The following is a 23,076-nucleotide window of genomic DNA, read 5'->3' as shown; positions in this document are numbered from 1 at the left end:
CAGCTCAAATAAGCAAAGAGGAGAAACGACAGTCCATCATTACTTTAAGACATGAAGGTCAGTCAATCCGGAAAAAGTCACGAACTTTGAAAGTTTCTTCAAGTGCAGTCGCAAAAACCATCAAGCGCTATGATGAAACTAGCTCTCATGAGGACCGCCACAGGAAAGGAAGACCCAGAGTTATCTCTGCTGCAGAGGATAAGTTCATTAGAGTTACCAGCCTCAGAAATTGCAGCCCAAATAAATGCTTCACAGAGTTCAAGTAACAGACACATCTCAACATCAACTGTTCAGAGGAGAATGTGTGAATCAGGCCTTCATTTTTTTATTTCACCTTTATTTAACCAGGTAAGCCAGTTGAGAACAAGTTCTCATTTACAACTGCTGGTCGAATTTACATTTTTACATTTTTAGTCATTTAGCAGACGCTCTTATCCAGAGTGACTTACAGTTAGTGAGTGCATACATTTTCATACTGGCCCCCCGTGTGAAACGAACCCACAACCCTGGCGTTGCAAGCAGAATTGCTGCAAATAAACCACTACTAAAGGACACCAGTAATAAGAAGAGACTTGCTTGGGCCAAGAAACACGAGCAATGGACATTAGACAGGTGGAAATCTGTCCTTTGGTCTGATGAGATTTCTGGTTCCAACCGTCGTGTCTTTGTGAGACGCAGAGTAGGTGAACGGATGATCTCCGCATGTGTGGTTCCCACCGTGAAGCATAGAGGAGGAGGTGTTATGGTGTGGGGGTGCCTTGCTAGTGTCACTGTCAATGATTTATTTAGAATTCAAGGTACACTTAACCAGCATGGATAGCACAGCATTCTGCAGCGATACGCCATCCCATCTGGTTTGCGCTTAGTGGGACTATCATTTTGTTTTTCAACAGGACAATGACCCAACACACCTCCAGGCTGTATAAGGGCTATTTGACCAAGGAGGAGAGTGATGGAGTGCTGTATCAGATGACCTGGCCTCCACAATCACCTGACCTCAACCCAATTGAGATGGTTTGGGATGAGTTGGACCGTAGAGTGAAGGAAAAGCAGCCAACAAGTGCTCAGCATATGTGGGAACTCCTTCAAGACTGTTGGAAAAGCATTCCAGATGAAGCTGGTTGAGAGAATGCCAAGAGTGTGCAAAGCTGTCATCAAGGCAAAGGGTGGGTACTTTGAAGAATTAAAAATATAGCATATTTTGATTTGTTTAACACTTTTTTGGTTACTACATGATTCCATATGTGTTATTTCATAGTTTTGATGTCTTCACTATTATTCCACAATGTAGAAACTAGTCAAAATAAAGAAAAACCCTTGAATGAGTAGGTGTGTCCAAACTTTTGACTGGTAGTGTACACTGTGACAGTATACTGAATCATCATCATTCTCCTCTCTTTCAGACTGGCCGGTGGTCCCTCAGACCTCCGCTGCTGTCTCCTCCACCAGAAACTCCAGGTAACTAACCAATTATACATGTATAATAGCCTATAGTTTACTCTGTGAACAGCCTCAGTAATCAATGTAGTGAGGTCCATATGTATACAGTTGGGTCCAGTCTATCAACTGTATACATACAGACCTCGCTATGATTATTACTAAGTCTGTTTACTTAGTCCTAACATAGCTTTCTCCTTCCCTCTTTAAGGCCTGCAACAACAGCAAAGTACAGAATGGTGAGCATCAGCCAATGGATGCAGCAGGTTTCACATGGGCTGATAATGATGTCTCTGACTTATGTTTATGATGAGGGAGTGAGTGAGTGAGTCAGCAGGGAGCAGAGGGAGAGATGGAAGGATGGAGAGGGAGCGAGAGAGTGAGTACGGCCTATCCCCACAGCCCAGCCAGACGTCTGCAGAGAGCCCAGACAGACCCAGACCTATAAACACTTTTCTTATTCAGCCACCCACGCCTCACCTGGGGGAGGGAAAGATGGAGAGAGAGAAAGAGAGAAGAATAGAGAGAGGGAAGGAGGGAGAGGGGGAAGGAGGGAGAGAGGGAAGGAGGGAGGGAGGGAGAGAGGTGGGAATAAAGACGCCCAGAGAGACAGGGAGAGTGGGAGGGTGAGCGAGAAGGGGGAAGGAAAGAGAGGTATTATCTTTCTGGAAAGGCGGTGAGCAGAGCCTCTCTAACGGCAATCACTTTAATAAGAGGAAGAGGCGTCCAGGCAAAACTGGGCAGAGAGTTCCTGGCTCATGAGCTGTGTCCCCCTCTCTGTTCTCTCTCTCTCTCTCCCCTCTCTCTCTCTCTGCTCTCTCTCTATCTGCTCTCCCTCTCTCTCTCTGCTCTCCCCCTCTCTCTCTCTGCTCCCTCCCTCTCTCTCTCTCTGCTTCCCCTCTCTCTCTGCTTCCCCTCTCTCTCTGCTCCCCCTCTCTCTCTGCTCCCCCTCTCTCTCTGCTCTATCTCCCTCTGCTCCCACTCTCTCTCTGCTCCCTCTCTCTCTCTGCTCCCTCTCTCTCTCTCTGCTCCCTCTCTCTCTCTCTGCTCCCTCTCTCTCTCCTTCTCTGCTCCCTCTCTCTCTCTCTCGCTGCTCCCTCTCTCTCTCTCTCGCTGCTCCCTCTCTCTCTCTCTTGCTGCTCCCTCTCTCTCTCTCTTGCTGCTCCCTCTCTCTCTCTGCTCCCTCTCTATCTCTCTGCTCCCTCTCTCTCTCTGCTCCCTCTCTCTCTGCTCCCTCTCACTCTCGCTGCGCCCTCTCTCTCTCTCTGCGCCCTCTCTCTCTCTCTGCGCCCTCTCTCTCTTACTGCTCCCCCTCTCTCTCGCTGCTCCCCCTCTCTCTCGCTGTTCCATCTCTCACTGCTCCCCTTCTCTCTCTCTGCTCCCCTTCTCTCTCTCTGCTCCCCTTCTCTCTCTCTGCGCTCTCTCTCTCTCTCTGCGCCCTCTTTCTCTCTCTGCGCCCTCTCTCTCTCTGCTCCCCCTCCCTCCCCCTCTCTCTCTGCTCCCTCTCTCGCTCTCTCTCTCTCGCTCTCTCTCTCTGCTCCCCCTCCCTCCCCCTCTCTCTCTGCTCCCTCTCTCTCTGCTCTCCCTCTCTCTCTGCTCCCTCTCTCTCTCTACTCCCTCTCTCTCTCTACTCCCTCTCTCTCTCTGCTCCCTCTCTCTCTGCTCCCACTCTCTCTCTGCTCCCACTCTCTCTCTGCTCCCACTCTCTCTCTGCTCCCACTCTCTCTCTCTCTGCTCCCACTCTCTCTCTCTCTGCTCCCACTCTCTCTCTCTCTGCTGCTCTCTCTCTCTCGCTGCTCTCTCTCTCTATCTCGCTGCTCCCTCTCTCTGCTCCCTCTCTCTCTCTGCTCCCTCTCTCTCTCTGCTCCCTCTCTCTCTCTGCTCCCTCTCTCTGCTCCCTCTCTCTCTCTCTGCTCCCTCTCTCTCTCTCTCTGCTCCCACTCTCTCTCTCTCTGCTCCCTCTCTCTCTCTCTCTCTCTCTCTGCTCCCACTCTCTCTCCCTCTCTGCTCCCTCTCTCTCACTCCCTCTGCTCCCACTCTCTCTCTGCTCTCTCTCTCTCTCGCTGCTGCTCTCTCTCTCATTCTCTGCTACCTCTCTCTCTCTCTGCTCTCTCTCTGCTCCCTCTCTCTCTCTCTGCTCTCTCTCTGCTCCCTCTCTCTCTCTGCTCCCTCTCTCTCTCTGCTTCCTCTCTCTCTCTGCTCCCCTCTCTCTCTCTGCTCCCCTTCTCTCTCTCTGCGCCCTCTCTCTCTCTCTGCGCCCTCTTTCTCTCTCTGCGCCCTCTCTCTCTCTGCTCCCCCTCCCTCCCCCTCTCTCTCTGCTCCCTCTCTCTCGCTCTCTCTCTCTCGCTCTCTCTCTCTGCTCCCCCTCCCTCCCCCTCTCTCTCTGCTCCCTCTCTCTCTGCTCTCCCTCTCTCTCTGCTCCCTCTCTCTCTCTGCTCCCTCTCTCTCTCTGCTCCCTCTCTCTCTGCTCCCACTCTCTCTCTGCTCCCACTCTCTCTCTGCTCCCACTCTCTCTCTGCTCCCCTCTCTCTCTCTCTGCTCCCACCTCTCTCTCTCTGCTCCCACTCTCTCTCTCTGCTGCTCTCTCTCTCTCTGCTCTCTCTCTCTATCTCGCTGCTCCTCTCTCTCTCGCTGCTCTCTCTCTCTGCTCCCTCTCTCTCTCTGCTCCCTCTCTCTCTCTGCTCCCTCTCTCTGCTCCCTCTCTCTGCTCCCTCTCTCTCTCTGCTCCCTCTCTCTCTGCTCCGTCTCTCTCTGCTCCCTCTCTCTCTCTCTGCTCCCTCTCTCTCTCTCTCTCTCTGCTCCCACTCTCTCTCTCTCTGCTCCCTCTCTCTCTCTCTCTGCTCCCACTCTCTCTCCCTCTCTGCTCCCTCTCTCTCACTCCCTCTGCTCCCACTCTCTCTCTGCTCTCTCTCTCTCTCGCTGCTGCTCTCTCTCTCATTCTCTGCTACCTCTCTCTCTCTCTGCTCTCTCTCTGCTCCCTCTCTCTCTCTCTGCTCTCTCTCTGCTCCCTCTCTCTCTCTGCTCCCTCTCTCTCTCTGCTTCCTCTCTCTCTGCTCCCTCTCTCTCTCTCTGCTCCCTCTCTCTCTATGCTCCCTCTCTCTCTCTGCTCCCTCTCTCTGCGCCCTCTCTCTCTCTCTGCTCCCTCTCTCTGCGCCCTCTCTCTCTCTCTGCTCCCTCTCTCTCTCTCTGCGCCCTCTCTCTCTCTCTGCGCCCTCTCTCTCTCTCTGCGCCCTCTCTCTCGCTCTGCGCCCTCTCTCTCTCTCTGCACCCTCTCTCTCTCTCTGCGCCCTCTCTCTCTCGCTGTTCCATCTCCCTCTGCGCCCTCTCTCTCTCTGCGCCCTCTCTCTCTCTGCACCCACTCTCTCTCTCTGCGCCCACTCTCTCTCTCTCTCTCCCCCTCTCTCTCTCTCTGCTCTCTCTCTATCTGCTCTCCCTCTCTCTCTCTGCTCTCCCCCTCTCTCTCTCTGCTCCCTCCCTCTCTCTCTCTCTGCTTCCCCTCTCTCTCTGCTCCCCCTCTCTCTCTGCTCCCCCTCTCTCTCTGCTCTATCTCCCTCTGCTCCCACTCTCTCTCTGCTCCCACTCTCTCTCTCTGCTCCCTCTCTCTCTCTCTGCTCCCTCTCTCTCTCTCTGCTCCCTCTCTCTCTCTCTGCTCCCTCTCTCTCTCTCCTTCTCTGCTCCCTCTCTCTCTCTCTCGCTGCTCCCTCTCTCTCTCTCTTGCTGCTCCCTCTCTCTCTCTCTGCCCCCTCTCTCTCTCTGCTCCCTCTCTCTCTCTCTGCTCCCTCTCTCTCTCTGCTCCCTCTCACTCTCGCTGTTCCATCTCTCTCTCTGCCCCTCTCTCTCTCTGCGCCCTCTCTCTCTCGCTGCTCCCCCTCTCTCTCGCTGCTCCCCCTCTCTCTCGCTGTTCCATCTCTCTCTGCTCCCCCTCTCTCTCTCTGCTCCCCTTCTCTCTCTCTGCTCCCCTTCTCTCTCTCTGCTCCCCTTCTCTCTCTCTGCGCCCTCTCTCTCTCTCTGCGCCCTCTCTCTCTCTCTGCGACCTCTTTCTCTCTCTGCGCCCTCTCTCTCTCTGCTCCCCCTCCCTCCCCCTCTCTCTCTGCTCTCTCTCTCTCTGCTCCCTCTCTCTCTCTCGCTCGCTCTCTCTCTCTGCTCCCCCTCCCTCCCCCCCTCTCTCTGCTCCCTCTCTCTCTGCTCTCCCTCTCTCTCTCTGCTCCCCTCTCTCTCTGCTCCCACTCTCTCTCTGCTCCCACTCTCTCTCTGCTCCCACTCTCTCTCTCTCTGCTCCCACTCTCTCTCTCTGCTCCCTCTCTCTGCTCCCTCTCTCTCTCTCTCTCTGCCCTCTCTCTCTCTCTGCCCCCCCTCTCTCTCTGCTCCCCCTCTTTCAGGCTGCTCCCTCTCTCTCTCTGCTCCCCCTCTTTCTCGCTGCTCCCTCTCTCTCTCACTGCTCTCTCTCTATCTCGCTGCTCCCTCTCTCTATCTCGCTGCTCCCTCTCTCTATCTCGCTGCTCCCTCTCTCTGCTCCCTCTCTCTCTCTGCTCCCTCTCTCTCTCTGCTCCCTCTCTCTCCCTCTCTCTCTCTGCTCCCTCTCTCTCTGCTCCGTCTCTCTCTGCTCCCTCTCGCTCTCTCTGCTCCCTCTCTCTCTCTCTCTCTCTCTGCTCCCACTCTCTCTCTCTCTCTGCTCCCTCTCTCTCTCTGCTCCCACTCTCTCTCCCTCTCTGCTCCCTCTCTCTCACTCTCTGCGCCCTCTCTCTCTCTCTGCGCCCTCTCTCTCTCTCTGCACCCTCTCTCTCTCTCTGCGCCCTCTCTCTCTCTCTGCGCCCTCTCTCTCTCGCTGTTCCATCTCCCTCTGCGCCCTCTCTCTCTCTGCGCCCACTCTCTCTCTCTGCGCCCACTCTCTCTCTCTCTGCTCCCTCTCTCTCTCTCGCTCGCTCTCTCTCTCTGCTCCCCCTTCCTCCCCCCCTCTCTCTGCTCCCTCTCTCTCTGCTCCCTCTCTCTCTCTCTCTCTCTGCTCCCACTCTCTCTCTGCTCCCACTCTCTCTCTGCTCCCACTCTCTCTCTCTCTGCTCCCCTCTCTCTCTCTCTGCTCCCTCTCTCTCTCTCTGCTCCCTCTCTCTCTCTCTCTCTGCCCCCTCTCTCTCTCTCTGCCCCTCTCTCTCTCTCTGCCCCCTCTCTCTCTGCTCCCCCTCTTTCAGGCTGCTCCCTCTCTCTCTCTGCTCCCCCTCTTTCTCGCTGCTCCCTCTCTCTCTCACTGCTCTCTCTCTCTATCTCGCTGCTCCCTCTCTCTATCTCGCTGCTCCCTCTCTCTATCTCGCTGCTCCCTCTCTCTGCTCCCTCTCTCTCTCTGCTCCCTCTCTCTCTCTGCTCCCTCTCTCTCTCTGCTCCTCTCTCTCTCTGCTCCGTCTCTCTCTGCTCCCTCTCGCTCTCTGCTCTCTCTCTCTCTCTCTCTCTGCTCCCCTCTCTCTCTCTCTCTGCTCCCTCTCTCTCTCTGCTCCCACTCTCTCTCCCTCTCTGCTCCCTCTCTCTCACTCTCTCTGCGCCCTCTCTCTCTCTCTCTGCGCCCTCTCTCTCTCTCTGCACCCTCTCTCTCTCTCTGCGCCCTCTCTCTCTCGCTGTTCCATCTCCCTCTGCGCCCTCTCTCTCTCTGCGCCCACTCTCTCTCTCTGCGCCCACTCTCTCTCTCTGCGCCCACTCTCTCTCTCTCTGCGCCACTCTCTCTCTCTCTCTGCGCCCCCTCTCTCTCTCTCTGCGCCCTCTCTCTCTGCCTCTCTCTCTCTGCTCCCTCTCTCTCTCTCTGCTCCCTCTCTCTCTCTCTCTCTCTCTCTCTGCTCCCACTCTCTCTCTCTCTCTGCTCCCTCTCTCTCTCTCTCTGCTCCCACTCTCTCTCTCTCTACTCCCACTCTCTCTCCCTCTCTGCTCCCTCTCTCTCACTCTCTCTGCTTCCACTCTCTCTCTCTGATCTCTCTCTCTCTCGCTGCTGCTCTCTCTCTCATTCTCTGCTACCTCTCTCTCTCTCTCTCTGCTCTCTCTCTGCTCCCTGCTCTCTCTCTGCTCCCTCTCTCTCTCTGCTCCCTCTCTCTCTCTCTCTGCTCCCTCTCTCTCTCTCTGCTCCCTCTCTCTCTGCCTCTCTCTCTCTCTCTCTGCGCCTCTCTCTCTCTCTGCGCCCTCTCTCTCTCTCTGCGCCCTCTCTCTCTCACTGTTCCATCTCCCTCTGCGCCCTCTCTCTCTCTGCTCCCACTCTCTCTCTGCTCCCTCTCTCTCTCTCTCTCTCTCTCTCTGCCCCCTCTCTCTCTCTCTCTCTGCCCCCCCTCTCTCTGCTCCCCCTCTTTCAGGCTGCTCCCTCTCTCTCTCTGCTCCCTCTCTCTCTCTCTCTTTCTCTGCCCCCTCTCTCTCTGCTCCCCCTCTTTCAGGCTGCTCCCTCTTTCTCTCTGCTCCCCCTCTTTCTCGCTGCTCCCTCTCTCTCTCGCTGCTCCCTCTCTCTCTCTGCTCCCTCTCTCTTCTCCCTCTCTCTCTCTGCTCCCTCTCTCTCTGCTCCGTCTCTCTCTGCTCCCTCTCGCTCTCTCTGCTCCCTCTCTCTCTCTCTCTCTCTCTCTCTCTCTCTCTCTCTCTCTCTCTCTCTCTCTCTCTCTCTCTCTGCTCCTCTCTCTCTCTCTCTGCTCCCTCTCTCTCCCTCTCTGCTCCCTCTCTCTCACTCTCTCTGCTCCCACTCTCTCTCTCTGCTCTCTCTCTCTCTCGCTGCTGCTCTCTCTCTCATTCTCTGCTACCTCTCTCTCTCTCTCTGCTCTCTCTCTGCTTCCCTCTCTCTCTCTGCTTCCTCTCTCTCTCTGCTTCCTCTCTCTCTCTGCTCCTCTCTCTCTCTCTCTGCTCCCTCTCTCTCTCTGCTCCCTCTCTCTGCGCCCTCTCTCTCTCTGCTCCCTCTCTCTGCGCCCTCTCTCTCTCTCTGCTCCCTCTCTCTCTCTCTGCTCCCTCTCTCTCTCTCTGCTCCCTCTCTCTCTCTCTGCTCCCTCTCTCTCTCTGCGCCTCTCTCTCTCTCTGCGCCTCTCTCTCTCTCTGCGCCCTCTCTCTCTCTCTGCACCCTCTCTCTCTCTCTCTGCCCTCTCTCTCTCTCTGCTCCCTCTCTCTGCGCCCTCTCTCTCTCGCTGTTCCATCTCCCTCTGCGCCCTCTCTCTCTCTGCGCCCTCTCTCTCTCTGCGCCCACTCTCTCTCTCTGCGCCCACTCTCTCTCTCTCTGCGCCCTCTCTCTCTCTCTCTCTGCGCCTCTCTCTCTCTCTGCGCCCTCTCTCTCTCTCTGCTCCCTCTCGCTCTCTCTGCTCCCTCTCTCTCTCTCTCTCTCTCTCTCTGCTCCCTCTCTCTCTCTCTGCTCCCACTCTCTCTCTCTCTCTGCTCCCACTCTCTCTCCCTCTCTGCTCCCTCTCTCTCACTCTCTCTGCTCTCTCTCTCTCTCGCTGCTGCTCTCTCTCTCATTCTCTGCTACCTCTCTCTCTCTCTCTGCTCTCTCTCTGCTCCCTCTCTCTCTCTGCTTCCTCTCTCTCTGCTCCCTCTCTCTCTCTCTGCTCCTTCTCTCTCTCTCTGCTCCCTCTCTCTGCGCCCTCTCTCTCTCTCTGCGCCCTCTCTCTCTCTCGCCCTCTCTCTCTCTTTGCGCCTCTCTCTCTCTCTGCGCCCTCTCTCTCTCGCTGTTCCATCTCTCTCTGCCCTCTCTCTCTCTGTGCCCTCTCTCTCTCTGCGCCCACTCTCTCTCTCTCTGCGCCCACTCTCTCTCTCTCTGCGCCCACTCTCTCTGCTCTCTCTGCCCACTCTCTCTCTGCGCCTCTCTCTCTCTCTCTCTGCGCCCTCTCTCTCTCTCTGCGCCCTCTCTCTCTCTGCTCCCTCTCGCTCTCTCTGCTCCCTCTCGCTCTCTCTGCTACCTCTCGCTCTCTCTGCTACCTCTCGCTCTCTCTGCTACCTCTCGCTCTCTCTGCTACCTCTCGCTCTCGCTGTTGCATCTCTCTCTCTCTGTGCCCTCTCTCTCTCTCTGTGCCCTCTCTCTCTCTCTGCGCCCTCTCTCTCTCTCGCTGTTCCATCTCTCTCTCTCGCTGTTCCATCTCTCTCTGCTCCCCCTCTCTCTCTCTGCGCCCTCTTTCTCTCTGCGCCCTCTTTCTCTCTCTGCGCCCTCTTTCTCTCTGTGCCCTCTTTCTCTCTTCTCTCTCTCTCTTCTCTCTCTCTCTGCTCCCTCTCACTCTCTCTGCTCCCTCTCTCTCTCGCTGTTCCATCTCTCTCTCTCTGTGCCCTCTCTCTCTGTCCCTCTCTCTCTCTCTGCCTCTCTCTCTCTTCCTTCCTCCTCTTTTCTCTCTGCGTCTTTCTCTCTCTGCCCCTCTTTCTCTCTCTGCGCCTCTTTCTCTCTCTGCGCCCTCTTTCTCTCTCTGCCTCTTTCTCTCTCTCGTGCCTCTTTCTCTCTCTGCGCCTCTTTCTCTCTCTCTCTGCGCCCTCTTTCTCTCTGCTCTCTCTCTCTGCTTCCCCCCTCTCTCTCTGCTCTATCTCTCTCTGCTCCCACTCTCTCTCTACTCCCTCTCTCTCTCTCTCTGCTCCCTCTCTCTCTCTCTCTGCTCCCTCTCTCTCTCTCTCTCTCTCTCTCCTCTCGTCTCTCTCTCTCTCTGCGCCCTCTCTCTCTCTGTCTCCTCTCTCTCTCTCTGCTCCCTCTCGCTCTCTCTGCTCCCTCTCTCTCTCTCTGCTCCCTCTCTCTCTCTCTGCTCCCTCTCACTCTCTCTGCTCCTCTCTCTCTCTCCCTCTCTCTCTCTCTCTGCTCCCTCTCTCTCTCTCTGCTCCCTCTCTCTCTCTCTGCTCCCTCTCTCTCTCTGCTCCCTCTCTCTCTCTCTGCTCCCTCTCACTCTCTCTGCTCCCTCTCTCTCTCTCTGCTCCCTCTCTCTCTCTCTGTGCCCTCTCTCTCTCTCTGTGCCCTCTCTCTCTCTCTGCGCCCTCTCTCTCTCTCCTGCCCTCTCTCTCTGCTCCTCTCTCTCTCTCTGCGCCTCTCTCTCTCCTCTCTTCCTCTCTCTCTCTCTGCGCCCTCTCTCTCTCTGCCTCTCTCTCTCTGCGCCCTCTCTCTCTCTCTGCGCCCTCTTTCTCTCTCTGCGCCCTCTTTGCTCTCTCTCTGCTTCTCTCTGTTCTCTCTCTGCTCTCTCTCTCTCTCTGCGCCTCTCTCTCTCTGCGCTCTCTCTCTCGCTGTTCCATCTCTCTCTGCGCCTCTCTCTCTCTCTCTTGTACCTCTCTCTCTGCGCCACTCTCTCTCTCTGCCCTACTCTCTCTCTCTCTCTCTAGCCCCTCTCTCTCTCTCTCTCTCTCTCTCTCTCTGCGCCCTCTCTCTCTCTCTCGCCTTCTCTCTCTAGCCCTCTACTCTCTCTCTCTATGCTCTCTCTCTCTCGCGCTCTCTCTCTCTCTCTCTCGTCTCTCTGCTCCTCTGCTCTCTCTCCTTGCCCTCTGCTCTTTTCTCTGCTCTCTTTGCTACCTCTCGCTCTCTCTGCTACCTCTCTCTCTCTCCATCTCTCTCTCTCGCGCTGTTCCATCTCTCTCTCTCTGTGCCCTCTCTCTCTCTCTCTCTGTCTCTCTCTCTCTCTCTCTCTGCGCCCTCTCTCTCTCTCGCTGTTCCATCTCTCTCTGCTCCCCCCTCTCTCTCTGCGCCCTCTTTCTCTCTGTGCCCTCTTTCTCTCTGCGCCCTCTTTCTCTCTCTGCGCCCTCTTTCTCTCTGTGCCCTCTTTCTCTCTTCTCTCTCTCTCTGCTCTCTCTCTGCTCCCTCTCACTCTCTCTGCTCCCTCTCTCTCTCACTGTTCCATCTCTCTCTCTCTGTGCCCTCTCTCTCTCTCTGTGCCCTCTCTCTCTCTCTGCGCCCTCTCTCTCTCTCTGCGCCCTCTCTCTCTCTCTGCGCCCTCTCTCTCTCTCGCTGTTCCATCTCTCTCTGCTCCCCCTCTCTCTCTCTCGCCTCTCTCTCTCTGCGCCCTCTTTCTCTCTGCGCCTCTTTCTCTCTCTCGCCCTCTTTTCTCTCTCTACGCCCTCTTTCTCTCTCTCATGCCCTCTTTCTCTCTCTCTTTCTCTCTGTCTCTCTCTCTCTCTCTCTGCTCCCTCTCTCTCTGCTCTTCTCTCTGCTCCACTCTCTTTCTCTCTCTCTCTCTCTCTCTCTCTTCTCTCTCTCTCTCTCTGCTCCTCTCTCTCTCTCTCTCTCTCTCTCTCTCTCTGCTCTCTCTCTCTCTCTCTCTCTGCTCCCTCTCTCTCTCTCTCTCTCTCTGCTCTCTCTCTCTCTCTCTCTCTCTGCTCCCCCTCTCTCTCTCTCTCTGCTCCCTCTCTCTCTCTCTGCGCCCTCTCTCTCTCTCTGCTCCCTCTCTCTCTCTCTGCTCCCTCTCTCTCTCTCTGCTCCCTCTCGCTCTCTCTGCTCCCTCTCGCTCTCTCTGCTCCCTCTCTCTCTCTCTGCTCCCTCTCTCTCTCTCTCTGCTCCCTCTCACTCTCTCTGCTCCATCTCTCTCTCTGCTCCCTCTCTCTCTCTCTGCTCCCTCCCTCTCTCTCTCTCTGCTCCTCTCTCTCTCTGCTCCCTCTCTCTCTCTGCGCCCTCTCTCTCTCTCTCTCTGCTCCCTCTCACTCTCTCTGCTCCCTCTCACTCTCTCTGCTCCATCTCTCTCTCTCTGTGCCCTCTCTCTCTCTCTGTGCCCTCTCTCTCTCTGCGCCTCTCTCTCTCTCTGCGCCCTCTCTCTCTCTCTCGCCTCTCTCTCTCTCTCGCTGTTCATCTCTCTCTGCTCCCCCTCTCTCTCTCGCCTCTTTTCTCTCTCTACCTCTTCTCTCTCTCGCCTCTTTCTCTCTGCTCTCTCTCTGCTTCCCCTCTCTCTCTCTGCTCTATCTCTCTCTGCTCCCACTCTCTCTCTGCTCCCCCTCTCTCTCTCTCTCTCTGCTCTCTCTCTCTCTCTGCTCCCGCTCTCTCTCTGCTCTCTCTCTCTCTCTCTCTGCTCCCTCTCTCTCTCTGCTCCCTCTCTCTCTCTCTGCTCCCTCTCTGCTCACTCTCTCTCTGCTCCCACTCTCTCTCTCTCTCTGCTCCCACTCTCTGCTCCCTCTCTCTCTCTGCTCCCTCTCTCTCTCTGCTCCCACTCTCTCTCTGCTCCCCCTTTCTCTCTCTGTCTCTCTCTCTCTCTGCTCCTCTCTCTCTCTGCTCCCCTCTCTCTCTGCTCTCTCTCTCTCCTCTCTCTCTCTCTGCTCCCTCTCTCTCTGTTCTCTCTCTGCTCCCCTGCTCTCTGTCTCTCTCTCTCTTCCTCTGCTCTCTCTGCTCCCTCTACTCTCTCTGCTCCTCTCTCTCTCTGCTTCCATCTCTCTCTCTGCGCCCTCTCTCTCTCTGCGCCCTCTCTCTGCGCCCTCTCTCTCTCTCTGCTCCCCCTCTCTCTCTCTGCGCCCTCTTTCTCTCTGCGCCCTCTTTCTCTCTGCTCTCTCTCTCTCTGCTCCCTCTCTCTGCTCCCTCTCTCTCTCTCTCTCTGCTTCCTCTCTCTGCTCCCCCCTCTCTCTCTGCTCTATCTCTCTCTGCTCCCACTCTCTCTCTGCTCCCCCTCTCTCTTTCGCTCTCTCTCTCTCTCTGCTCCCCCTCCCCCCTCTCTCTCTGTTTCTCTCTGTCTCTCTGCTCCCGCTCTCTCTCTGCTCCACTCTCTCTCTGTTCTCTCTCTCTCTCTCTCTCTGCTCTCTCTCTCTCTCTCTGCTCCTCTCTCTCTTTCTCTCTCTCTGCTCCACTCTCTCTCTCTCTCTCTCTGCTCTCTCTCTCTCTCTCTCTCTCTCTCTCTCTCTGCTCTACTCTCTCTCTCTCTGCTCTACTCTCTCTCTCTCTCTGCTCCTCTCTTCTCTCTCTCTCTCTCTCTCTGCTCCACTCTCTCTCTCTGCTCTCTCTCTCTCTCGCTGCTGCTCTCTCTCTCATTCTCTGCTACCTCTCTCTCTCTCTGCTCTCTCTCTCTCTCTGCTCCCTCTCTCTCTCTCTGCTCTCTCTCTCTCTCTGCTCCCTCTCTCTCTCTGCTCCCTCTCTCTCTGCTCCCTCTATCTCTCTGCTCCCTCTCTCTCTCTCTCTGCTCCCTCTCTCTCTATGCTCCCTCTCTCTGCGCCCTCTCTCTCTCTCTGCGCCTCTCTCTCTCTCTCGCCCTCTCTCTCTCTCTCTTCTCTCTATCTTCTCTCGCTCTCGTCATCTCTCTGCGCCTCTCTCTCTCTCACGCTCTCTCTCGTCTCTCTCTACGCCTCTCTCTCTATGCCCTCTCTCTCTCTGCGCCCTCTCTCTCTCTCTCTCGCTCACTCTCTCTCTCTCTCTCCCTATCTCTGCGCCCTCTCTCTCTCTCTCTGCGCCCTCTCTCTCTCTCTCTCTCTCTCTCTCTCTCTCTGCGCCCCTATCTCTGCTCTCTCTCTCTCTCTCGCCTCTCTCTCTCTCTCTCTCTCTCGCCTCTCTCTCTGCTCCCCCTCTCTCTCTCTCTCTCTGCTCTCTCTCTCTGCTCTCTCTCTTTCTGCTCTCTCTCCTCTCTCTCTGCTCCCTCTCTCTCTGCTCTCCTCTCTTCTGCTCTCTCTCTCTCTCTGCTCCCTCTCTCTCTCTGCTCCCCTCTCTCTCTGCTCCCACTCTCTCTCTCTGCTCCTCTCTCTCTGCTCCACTTCTCTCTCTCTGCTTCATCTCTCTCTCTGTTCCCACTCTCTCTCTCTGTTCCCTCTCTCTCTCTCTGCTCCACTCTCTCTCTCTGTTCCCTCTCTCTCTCTCTGCTCTCTCTCTCTCTCTCTCTGCTCCCTCTCTCTCTTTCTCTCTCTTTCCCTCTCTCTCTCTGCTTCTCCACTCTCTCTCTCTCTCTCTCTCTCTCTCTCTCTCTGCCTCTCTCTCTCTGCTCCCCTCTTCCTCCTCTCTCTCTCTCTGCTCTCCCTCTTTCTCGCTGCTCCCTCTCTCTCTCGCTGCTCTCTCTCGCTGCTCCTTCTCTCTCTCTCTCTCGCTGCTCCTTCTCTCTCTCTCTCTGCCCCCTCTCTCTACTCCCTCTCTCTCGCTCTCTCTGCTCCCTCTCGCTCTCTCTGCTCCTCTCGCTTTGCTCCCTCTCGCCTCTGCTCTCTCCATCTCTCTCTATGTACCATCTCTCTCTCTGCGCCTCTCTCTCTCTCTCTGCGCCTCTCTCTCTCTGCGCTCTCTCTCTCTCTCTCTCTCTGCTCTCTCTCTCTCTCTGCTCCCTCTCGCTCTCTCTGCTCCCTCTCGCCTCTGCTGCTCCTCTCGCTCTCTGCTACCTCTCGCTCTCTCTGCTACCTCTCGCTCTCTCTGCTCCCTCTCGCTCTCTCTGCTACCTCTCGCTCTCTCTGCTCCCTCTCTCTCTCTGCGCCCTCTCTCTCGCTGTTCCATCTCTCTCTGCTCCCCCTCTCTCTCTCTGCGCCCTCTTTCTCTCTCTGCGCCCTCTTTCTCTCTCTGCGCCCTCTTTCTCTCTCTGCGCCCTCTTTCTCTCTGCGCCCTCTTTCTCTCTGCTCTCTCTCTCTGCTCTCTCTCTGCTTCCCCTCTCTCTCTGCTCTATCTCTCTCTGCTCCCACTCTCTCTCTGCTCCCCCTCTCTCTCTCTCTCTGCTCCCTCTCGCTCTCTCTGCTACCTCTCGCTCTCTCTGCTCCCTCTCGCTCTCTCTGCTCCCTCTCTCTCTCTCTGCTCCCTCTCTCTCTCTGCTACCTCTCACTCTCTCTGCTCCCTCTCTCTCTCGCTGTTCCATCTCTCTCTCTCTGTGCCCTCTCTCTCTCTGTGCCCTCTCTCTCTCTCTGTGCCCTCTCTCTCTCTCTGCGCCCTCTCTCTCTCTCTGCGCCCTCTCTCTCTCTGCTCCCTCTCTCTGCCCTCTCTGCGCTCTCTCTCTCTGCGCCCTCTTTCTCTCTCTGCGCCCTCTTTCTCTCTGCGCCCTCTTTCTCTCTCTGCGCCCTCTTTCTCTCTCTGCGCCCTCTTTCTCTCTCTGCGCCCTCTTTCTCTCTCTGCGCCCTCTTTCTTTCTGCGCCCTCTTTCTCTCTGCTCTCTCTGCTCTCTCTCTGCTTCCCCTCTCTCTCTCTGCTCTATCTCTCTCTGCTCCCACTCTCTCTCTGCTCCCCCTCTCTCTCTCTCTCTGCTCTCTCTCTCTCTCTGCTCTCTCTCTCTGCTCCCGCTCTCTCTCTGCTCTCTCTCTCTCTCTCTGCTCCCTCTCTCTCTCTGCTCCCACTCTCTCTCTGCTCCCCCTCTCTCTCTGCTCCCTCTCTCTCTCTGCTCCCTCTCTCTCTCTGCTCCCTCTCTCTCTCTGCTCCCTCTCTCTCGCTGCTCCCTCTCTCTCTCGCTGCTCCCTCTCTCTCTCGCTGCTCCCTCTCTCTCTCACTGCTCCCTCTCTCTCTCTCTGCTCCCTCTCTCTCGCTGCTTCCTCTCTCTCTCTGCTCCCTCTCTCTCTCTCTCTCTGCTCCATCTCTCTCTCTGCTCCCTCTCTCTCTCTGCGCCTCTCTCTCTCTGCGCCCTCTCTCTCTCTGCGCCTCTCTCTCTCTGCGCCCTCTCTCTCTCTGCGCCTCTCTCTCTCTGCGCCTCTCTCTCTCTTCGCCTTTCTCTCTCTGCGCCTCTCTCTCTCTCTGCGCCTCTCTCTCTGCCTCTCTCTCTCTCGCTGCTCCCTCTCTCTCTCTCGCTGCTCCCTCTCTCTCTCTCTCACTCCTCCCTCTCTCTCTCTCTCGCTGCTCCCTCTCTCTCTCGCTGCTCCCTCTCTCTCTCTCACTCCTCCCTCTCTCTCTCGCTGCTCCCGCTCTCTCTCTCGCTGCTCCCTCTCTCTCTCTCTCTCTGCGCCCTCTCTCTCTCTCTCTCTCTGCGCCCTCTCTCTCTCTCTCTCTCTCTCTGTTCCATCTCTCTCGTTGCTGTATTAGGGCAGGAAGTGAGCCTTATTCAGAGTAGTAAAGCACTGTAGCCTGCCCGGGGTAGACGGTTGGAGCTCCGTGTAGGAGGAGAAGAAGACTTTAGTGTGGACACACAGGGACATGATGAGGAGAAATGGCTCGATAAGGGCCGAAGGGATGGGGTTATACCGGGTAGAATTACACACACACCTACACACACACACACACACACCTCCCAAAAGCTTGCCCTCTGCTGCTTGTGTGTCTTTCTCCCAGATGCTCAACTGCTGCATCGAGAGGAAGAGAGCGAGGGATGATGGGAGAAAAATGACGAAAGGAGGGAAAGAGAGAAAGAGGGAGAGGAAGGTGTCAAGGTCGACCGGGACTGAGAACGGATGCCTGGGACCGGAGAGTGCGGCGACGGTGGAGGGTGGGAGAGAGGTGTCTCCTGGGAAGTCGTGGGACACGTGGAGCGACAGCGAGGGCGAAGACGAGTTCTTTGAGTGCCTGAGCGACACGGAGGAGGTGAAGGACAGTCCGTCTACAGACTGCGAGAAGGACGGGGCTAAAGAGGACGGGGCCAAGGCAGCCAAGCCGGAGGGTCGGCTCCACCCCCACGGGAAGTTGACCCTGCTCAACTTCAAGGAACCCCTGTACATCCCTGTCACTCAGGTATATTTAAGCAATAAGGCCCAAGGGGGTGTGGTATATGACCAGTATACCACGACGCCATGCAGTGCCTGGATACAGCCCTTAGCCGTGGTATATTGACCATATACCACAAACCCCAGAGGTACCTTTATTGCTATTATAAACTGGTTACCAACGTAATTAAAGCAGTAAAAATTAATGTTTTGTCATACCCCTGGTATACGGTCTGATATACCACGGCTGTCAGCCAATCAGCATTCAGGGCTTGAACCACCCAGTTTATAATACCTTATATATACTGTAGTACACTCCCCTGTCACTCAGGTATATTACCGTATATACTGTAGTACACTCCCCTGTCACTCAGGTATATTACCGTATATACTGTAGTACACTCCCCTGTCACTCAGGTATATTACCGTATATACTGTGGTACGCTCCCCTTTCACTCAGGTATATTACCGTATATACTGTAGTACACTCCCCTGTCACTCAGGTATATTACCGTATATACTGTGGTACACTCCCCTGTCACTCAGGTATATTACTGTATATACTGTGGTACGCTCCCCTTTACACCCCTGTCTCATTCCAAAATCATGGGCATTAATATGGGGTTGGACCTCCCTTTGTTGCTATAACAGCCTCCACTCTTCTGGGAAGGCTTTCCACTAAATGTTGGAACATTGCTTCAGGGGACTTGCTTCCATTCAGCCACCAGAGCATTAGTGAGGTCGGGCACTGATGTTTGACGATTAGGCCTGGCTCGCAGTTGGTGTTCCAATTCATCCCAAATGTGTTCGATGGGGTTGAGGTCAGGGCTCTGTGCAGGCCAGTCAAGTTCTTCCACACCGATCTCAACAAACCATTTCTGTATGGAACTCGCTTTGTGCACGGGGATATTGTCATGAAACAGGAAAGGGCCTTCCCCCAAACTGTTGCCAGAAAGTTGGAAGCACAGAATCGTCTAGAATGTCATTGTTTGCTGTAGCGTTAAGATTTCCCTTCACTGGAACTAAGGGGCCTAGCCCGAACCATGAAAAACAGCCCCAGACCATTATTCCTCCTCCACCAAACTTTACAGTTGTCACTATGCATTGGGGCAGGTAGCGTTCTCCTGGTATCCGCCAAACCCAGATTCGTACGTCGGGCTGCCAGATGGTGAAGCGTGATTCATCACTCCAGGGAACGCGTTTCCACTGCTCCAGTGTCCAATGGTAGCGAGCTTTACACCACTCCAGCCGACGCTAGGCATTGTGCATGGTGATCTTAGGCTTGTGTGCGGCTGCTCGGCCATGGAAACCCATTTCATGAAGCTCCAGACGAACAGTTCTTGTGCTGACGTTGCTTCCCGAGGTAGTTTGGAATTCGGTAGTGAGTGTTGCAACTGAGGACAGACGATTTTTACGCGCTACGCGCTTCAGCACTCAGCGGTCCCGTTCTATGAGCTTGTGTGGCCTATCACTTCGCAGCTGAGCCGTTGTTGCGCCTAGAGCAGGGGTGTCAAACTCATTTTAGCTCAGGGGCCACATGGAGGAAAATCTATTCCCAAGTGGGCCGGACCGGAAAAATCATGGTATATATAACTTAAAAACAACAACTTCAGATTGTTTTCTTTGTTTTAATACGATCACCATACAACATAAAGCTGGAGCCTGAGGACAGTGTGTCCAAAATAGTACAAGCACAACATCACTATTAATCATAAAACACGTCAAGTTTATTTGAAAATTCTAAAGAAAAAGAACACACAAACACAATGCCTCAGTGATTAACAGAACTGTTTCACAGATCACAGAACTATATCAGGGTGTCATTTCTCAGGCATAAATGTAGATAAAAATAATGAAATCCTGTTCCCCAAACAAGTGCAAGAACCACAGTCAAGAATAGGTTAAATACACAAATAAAATAAAATCAATTAAAAACAATAGCACATCAACATAAAAACATATAAACATAAAGCTGGAGCCTGAGGACAGTGTCCAAAAGCACAATATCACTATTAATCATAAAACACCTCAAGTTATTTGAAAGTTCTGAGGACAAATAACTCACAAACACACAATGCCTCAGTGATTAACAGAACTGTTTCACAGATCACAGAACTATATCAGGGTGTAATTTCTCAGGCAGAAATGTAGATAAAAATAATGAAATCCTGTTCCCCAAACAAGTGCAAGAACCACAGAGTCAAGAATAGGTTAAATATACAAATAAAATAAAATCAATTAAAAACAATAGCACATCAACATAAAAACATATAAACATAAAGCTGGAGCCTGAGGACAGTGTCCAAAAGCACAACATCACTATTAATCATAAAACACCTCAAGTTATTTGAAAGTTCTGAGGACAAATAACTCACAAACACACAATGCCTCAGTGATTAACAGAACTGTTTCACAGATCACAGAACTATATCAGGGTGTAATTTCTCAGGCAGAAATGTAGATAAAAATAATGAAATCCTGTTCCCCAAACAAGTGCAAGAACCACAGAGTCAAGAATAGGTTAAATATACAAATAAAATAAAATCAATTAAAAACAATAGCACATCAACATAAAAACATATAAACATAAAGCTGGAGCCTGAGGACAGTGTCCAAAAGCACAACATCACTATTAATCATAAAACACCTCAAGTTATTTGAAAGTTCTGAGGACAAAGAACACACAATGCCTCAGTGATTCACAGAAGTATATCACAGATCACAGAACTATATCAGGGTGTCATTTCTCAGGCAGAAATGTAGATAAAAATAATGAAATCCTGTTCCCCAAACAAGTGCAAGAACAACAGAGTCAAGAATAGGTTAAATATACAAATAAAATCAATAAAAAACAATAGCACATCAACATAAAAACATAAACATAAATCTGAAAGCGTTGCACAAACTCCCGTAACAGTCCCGTTATTTTATCTTTGAACCGCTTCATGTCTGCCACATGTTGGGTCGCGCACACATTTTTCAGACAGGGGAAGTGAGCTGCATCACCACCGGCAAGTTGCGTCTCCCACAATGACAGCTTCAACTTGAAAGAACGTATGCTGTCATAATACTGCGTGACAACTTTGTTGCGCCCTTGCAGCTGTTTGTTCAAGTTATTCAGGTGCTCTGTAACATCCACCATAAATGCAAGGTCCTGCATCCATTCTGCGGAATGAAATTCTAACACTGGTTTGCCCTTTTCTTCCATGAACTGTTCAATTTCTTCTCGTAAATCAAAGAAACGCCTCAGCACAGCACCTCGGCTTAACCATCTTACCTCAGTGTGGTATGGCAGGCCATAGATGTGGTCTTTCTCTCTGAGAAGGCTGTCAAACTGACGGTGATTCAGGCTTCTGGATCGGATGAAATTAACAGTTTGGATGACCACCTTCATGACGTTATCCATCTTTAATTACTTGCAACACAAAGCCTCCTGGTGCAAAATACAGTGAAAAGTCAAAAAATCATGTCCTCCATTTGCAGATTGCACTTTCTCTCTGAACTTTGTCACAACGCCTGCTTTTTTCCCGATCATTGAGGGCGCACCATCTGTAGCCAGGCTGACAGCGCGGGACCAGTCCACTCCGACCCTGTCCAGCGCGCCCGACGAGTGCGGTAAAAATATCAGCTGCTGTCGTTGTATCTGTCATCGGCACCAACTCCACGAACTCCTCGGTGACCGGTCAATGTGTCATCAACTCCGCGGATGAAAATGGCCAGTTGTGCAACATCTGTAATGTCCGTGCTTTCATCAATTGCAACCGAAAACGCAATAAATGACTTTACTTTTTGCTTCAACTGGCTGTCCAAATCCACTGAAAGATCGGAAATCCTGCCTGCAACTGTGTTTCTTGTCAGGCTGATATTTGCAAAAGCCTGCCGCTTTTCAGGGCACACAATCTCCGCTGCCTTCATCATGCGTGTTTTTACAAATTCACCCTCACTAAATGGTTTTGAAGCCACTGCGATTTCATTAGCAATGAGGTAGCTAGCTTTCACTGCAGCGTCACTGATGTCTCGGCTGTGAGTAAACACAGACTGCTGTTTCTTCAGACCCGCCAACAGTTCATTCACCTTCTCTCATCTCCGCTGTCCTTGAAAGTTATCAACATGCTCTGAACACACCAAACATACAGCTTTCCCATTCAATTCCGTGAATAAATAGGATGACCATTTTTCTTGGAACACTCTGCACTCTGCGTCCACTTTTCTCTTTTTTGACAGAGACATATTGGGGCAATGAGGGTGCCAAAGCACATAATGTTAAAAGTAGAAGCCGTAATAAATATCGCGGGCAAAACAAAGTAGCTCATTGGCTGCACGTGCTTGACCTACTTGCTCTGCCCCGGTATAAACAGTTTGCTTGCTTAACACAATTGCTATTGCGCCATCCAGTGGACGCAATTGGAACAGCAGTTTATTTTATTGAAAAATTGCAGCGCATTTTTATACTTTACAAAAAAAAAAAAAAAAAATTATTTTTTTATTTTCTTTCGAAATCATCTCGCGGGCCGGATTAAACCCGTTTGCGGGCCTGATCCGGCCCGCGGGCCGTACGTTTGACACCCCTGGCCTAGAGGTTTCCGCTTCACAATAACAACACTTATAGTTGACCGGGGCAGCTCTAGCAGGGCAGAAATTTTACGAACTGACTTGTTGGAAAGGATGCCTATGACGGTGCCACGTTGAAAGGCACTGAGCTCTTCAGTAAGGCCATTCTACTGCCAATGTTTGTCTATGGAGAATGCATGGCGGTGTGCTCGATTTATACACCTGTCAGCAACTGTTGTGGCTGAAATAGCCGAATCCAATAACTTGAAGGGGTGTCCACATACTTTTGTATATAGTGTATGTCCACATACCAACCATATTATTATCAATGCCACTGTTCAGACACAGCCAGCCATTGTAGATTTACTGTACAATATGCACCACTCTAACTCATTGATCTATTCATTACTATATTGTAACGATCCAGTAACTCATTGTTACTATGGTACCATAAATCACTATAACGCAGTACCTGACGAATACAGTACATGCACACAGTGCATCATTTATTATCACAGACTTGTAATAAATCATAGTTGTAACATAAAACTCCTAATTAGCTTTAAAAGTCTTAGATAAAGGGTTGATCTTAATAAGTATGGTAATGAGCACCATGACGTGACACCGAGCCTGACAGAATCAGCTAAATTGAAGCAGTAGTGTTCAGCCTCTTATTGTTCAAGGCATTTGGGGGCAGATAGTTATTATAATAGGCAATGTCCTCTCAAATTTGGTGAGCACCACTGATTAGCGTCTATGCTATGAGTGTGTCTCCTCCGTCCTGACCTCCGTCCCTCCCTCCCCCCCCTCCGTATGTGTGAACCCAGAGCCCAGCTCCTGGAGTGATTTGTAGCTCCACTCCCCCTCATCTATTATAGACAGGGCTAAATAGTAGAGCTAATTAATGCAATGGGCTGAGGCTGACCCTAGTCAATGATTAACACGAGGCGATAGGCGGTCACTGAGGAGGGGAGAGTGTGGCCCAGGCTGTCTGAAGTCTGTTTCTATCCACACACACAAAGACGACCCCCGACACACAGGCACACACACACACAGACACAGACACACAGACACACACACAGACACACAGACACAGCAGATGCAGAGAAAGTCGAGGATGGATGCCTTGCCTAGTTAAGAGAGCGGAACGACCGTGCGCTGTGTGGAGCGGTGAGGGAGAGATGGATGGAGTGTGTGAGTGTAAAATAAATGAGTGTCAGCACTTCTTCTAGACCGGCCCGACGGCATCACACAGGCTCTGAGGCTGCTGCTGCTGTGGTGATGGCGGCTGTCTGGGCCAATCTCCATCTCACACACACAATTCTAATAAATACAACAGTTGGACAATGGATGAAGATACTCCAAACTTTTAGAATTAAAAAAATTAATCAGATATTGACTGAATTATGACGCATCAAACATTTTAATGGTACGGACAAATAATGAATGGAGTTAATTATGGTGGGAATTCAGGTATTCAATTTATTTTCAGATTTCACTTTTTTCTTAGAATGCACTCATATATACATTTTCTAATGGTATTAGGTATTTAAACAAATATTATGTGTTAAAATAAAGTTATATGTGTACCATTTGCATAATTATAATGATAGGCTATTTACATATAGGGATAGATTAACAT

At 52.7% G+C, this 23,076-nt stretch overlaps 1 pseudogene; it reads left to right on the top strand.

Annotated features, from left to right (window-relative positions):
- The window catches only part of LOC121554919, a 71,026-nt pseudogene that overhangs the window by 19,490 nt on the left and 28,460 nt on the right, over window positions 1-23,076 (top strand).

This window comes from Coregonus clupeaformis, chromosome 40 (genome assembly GCF_020615455.1).
Source record: "Coregonus clupeaformis isolate EN_2021a chromosome 40, ASM2061545v1, whole genome shotgun sequence".
Classification (NCBI taxonomy): Eukaryota; Metazoa; Chordata; class Actinopteri; order Salmoniformes; family Salmonidae; genus Coregonus; species Coregonus clupeaformis.
The sequence above is the reverse complement of the archived record's forward strand: the minus strand, read 5'-3'. Positions and strand labels throughout refer to the sequence as shown.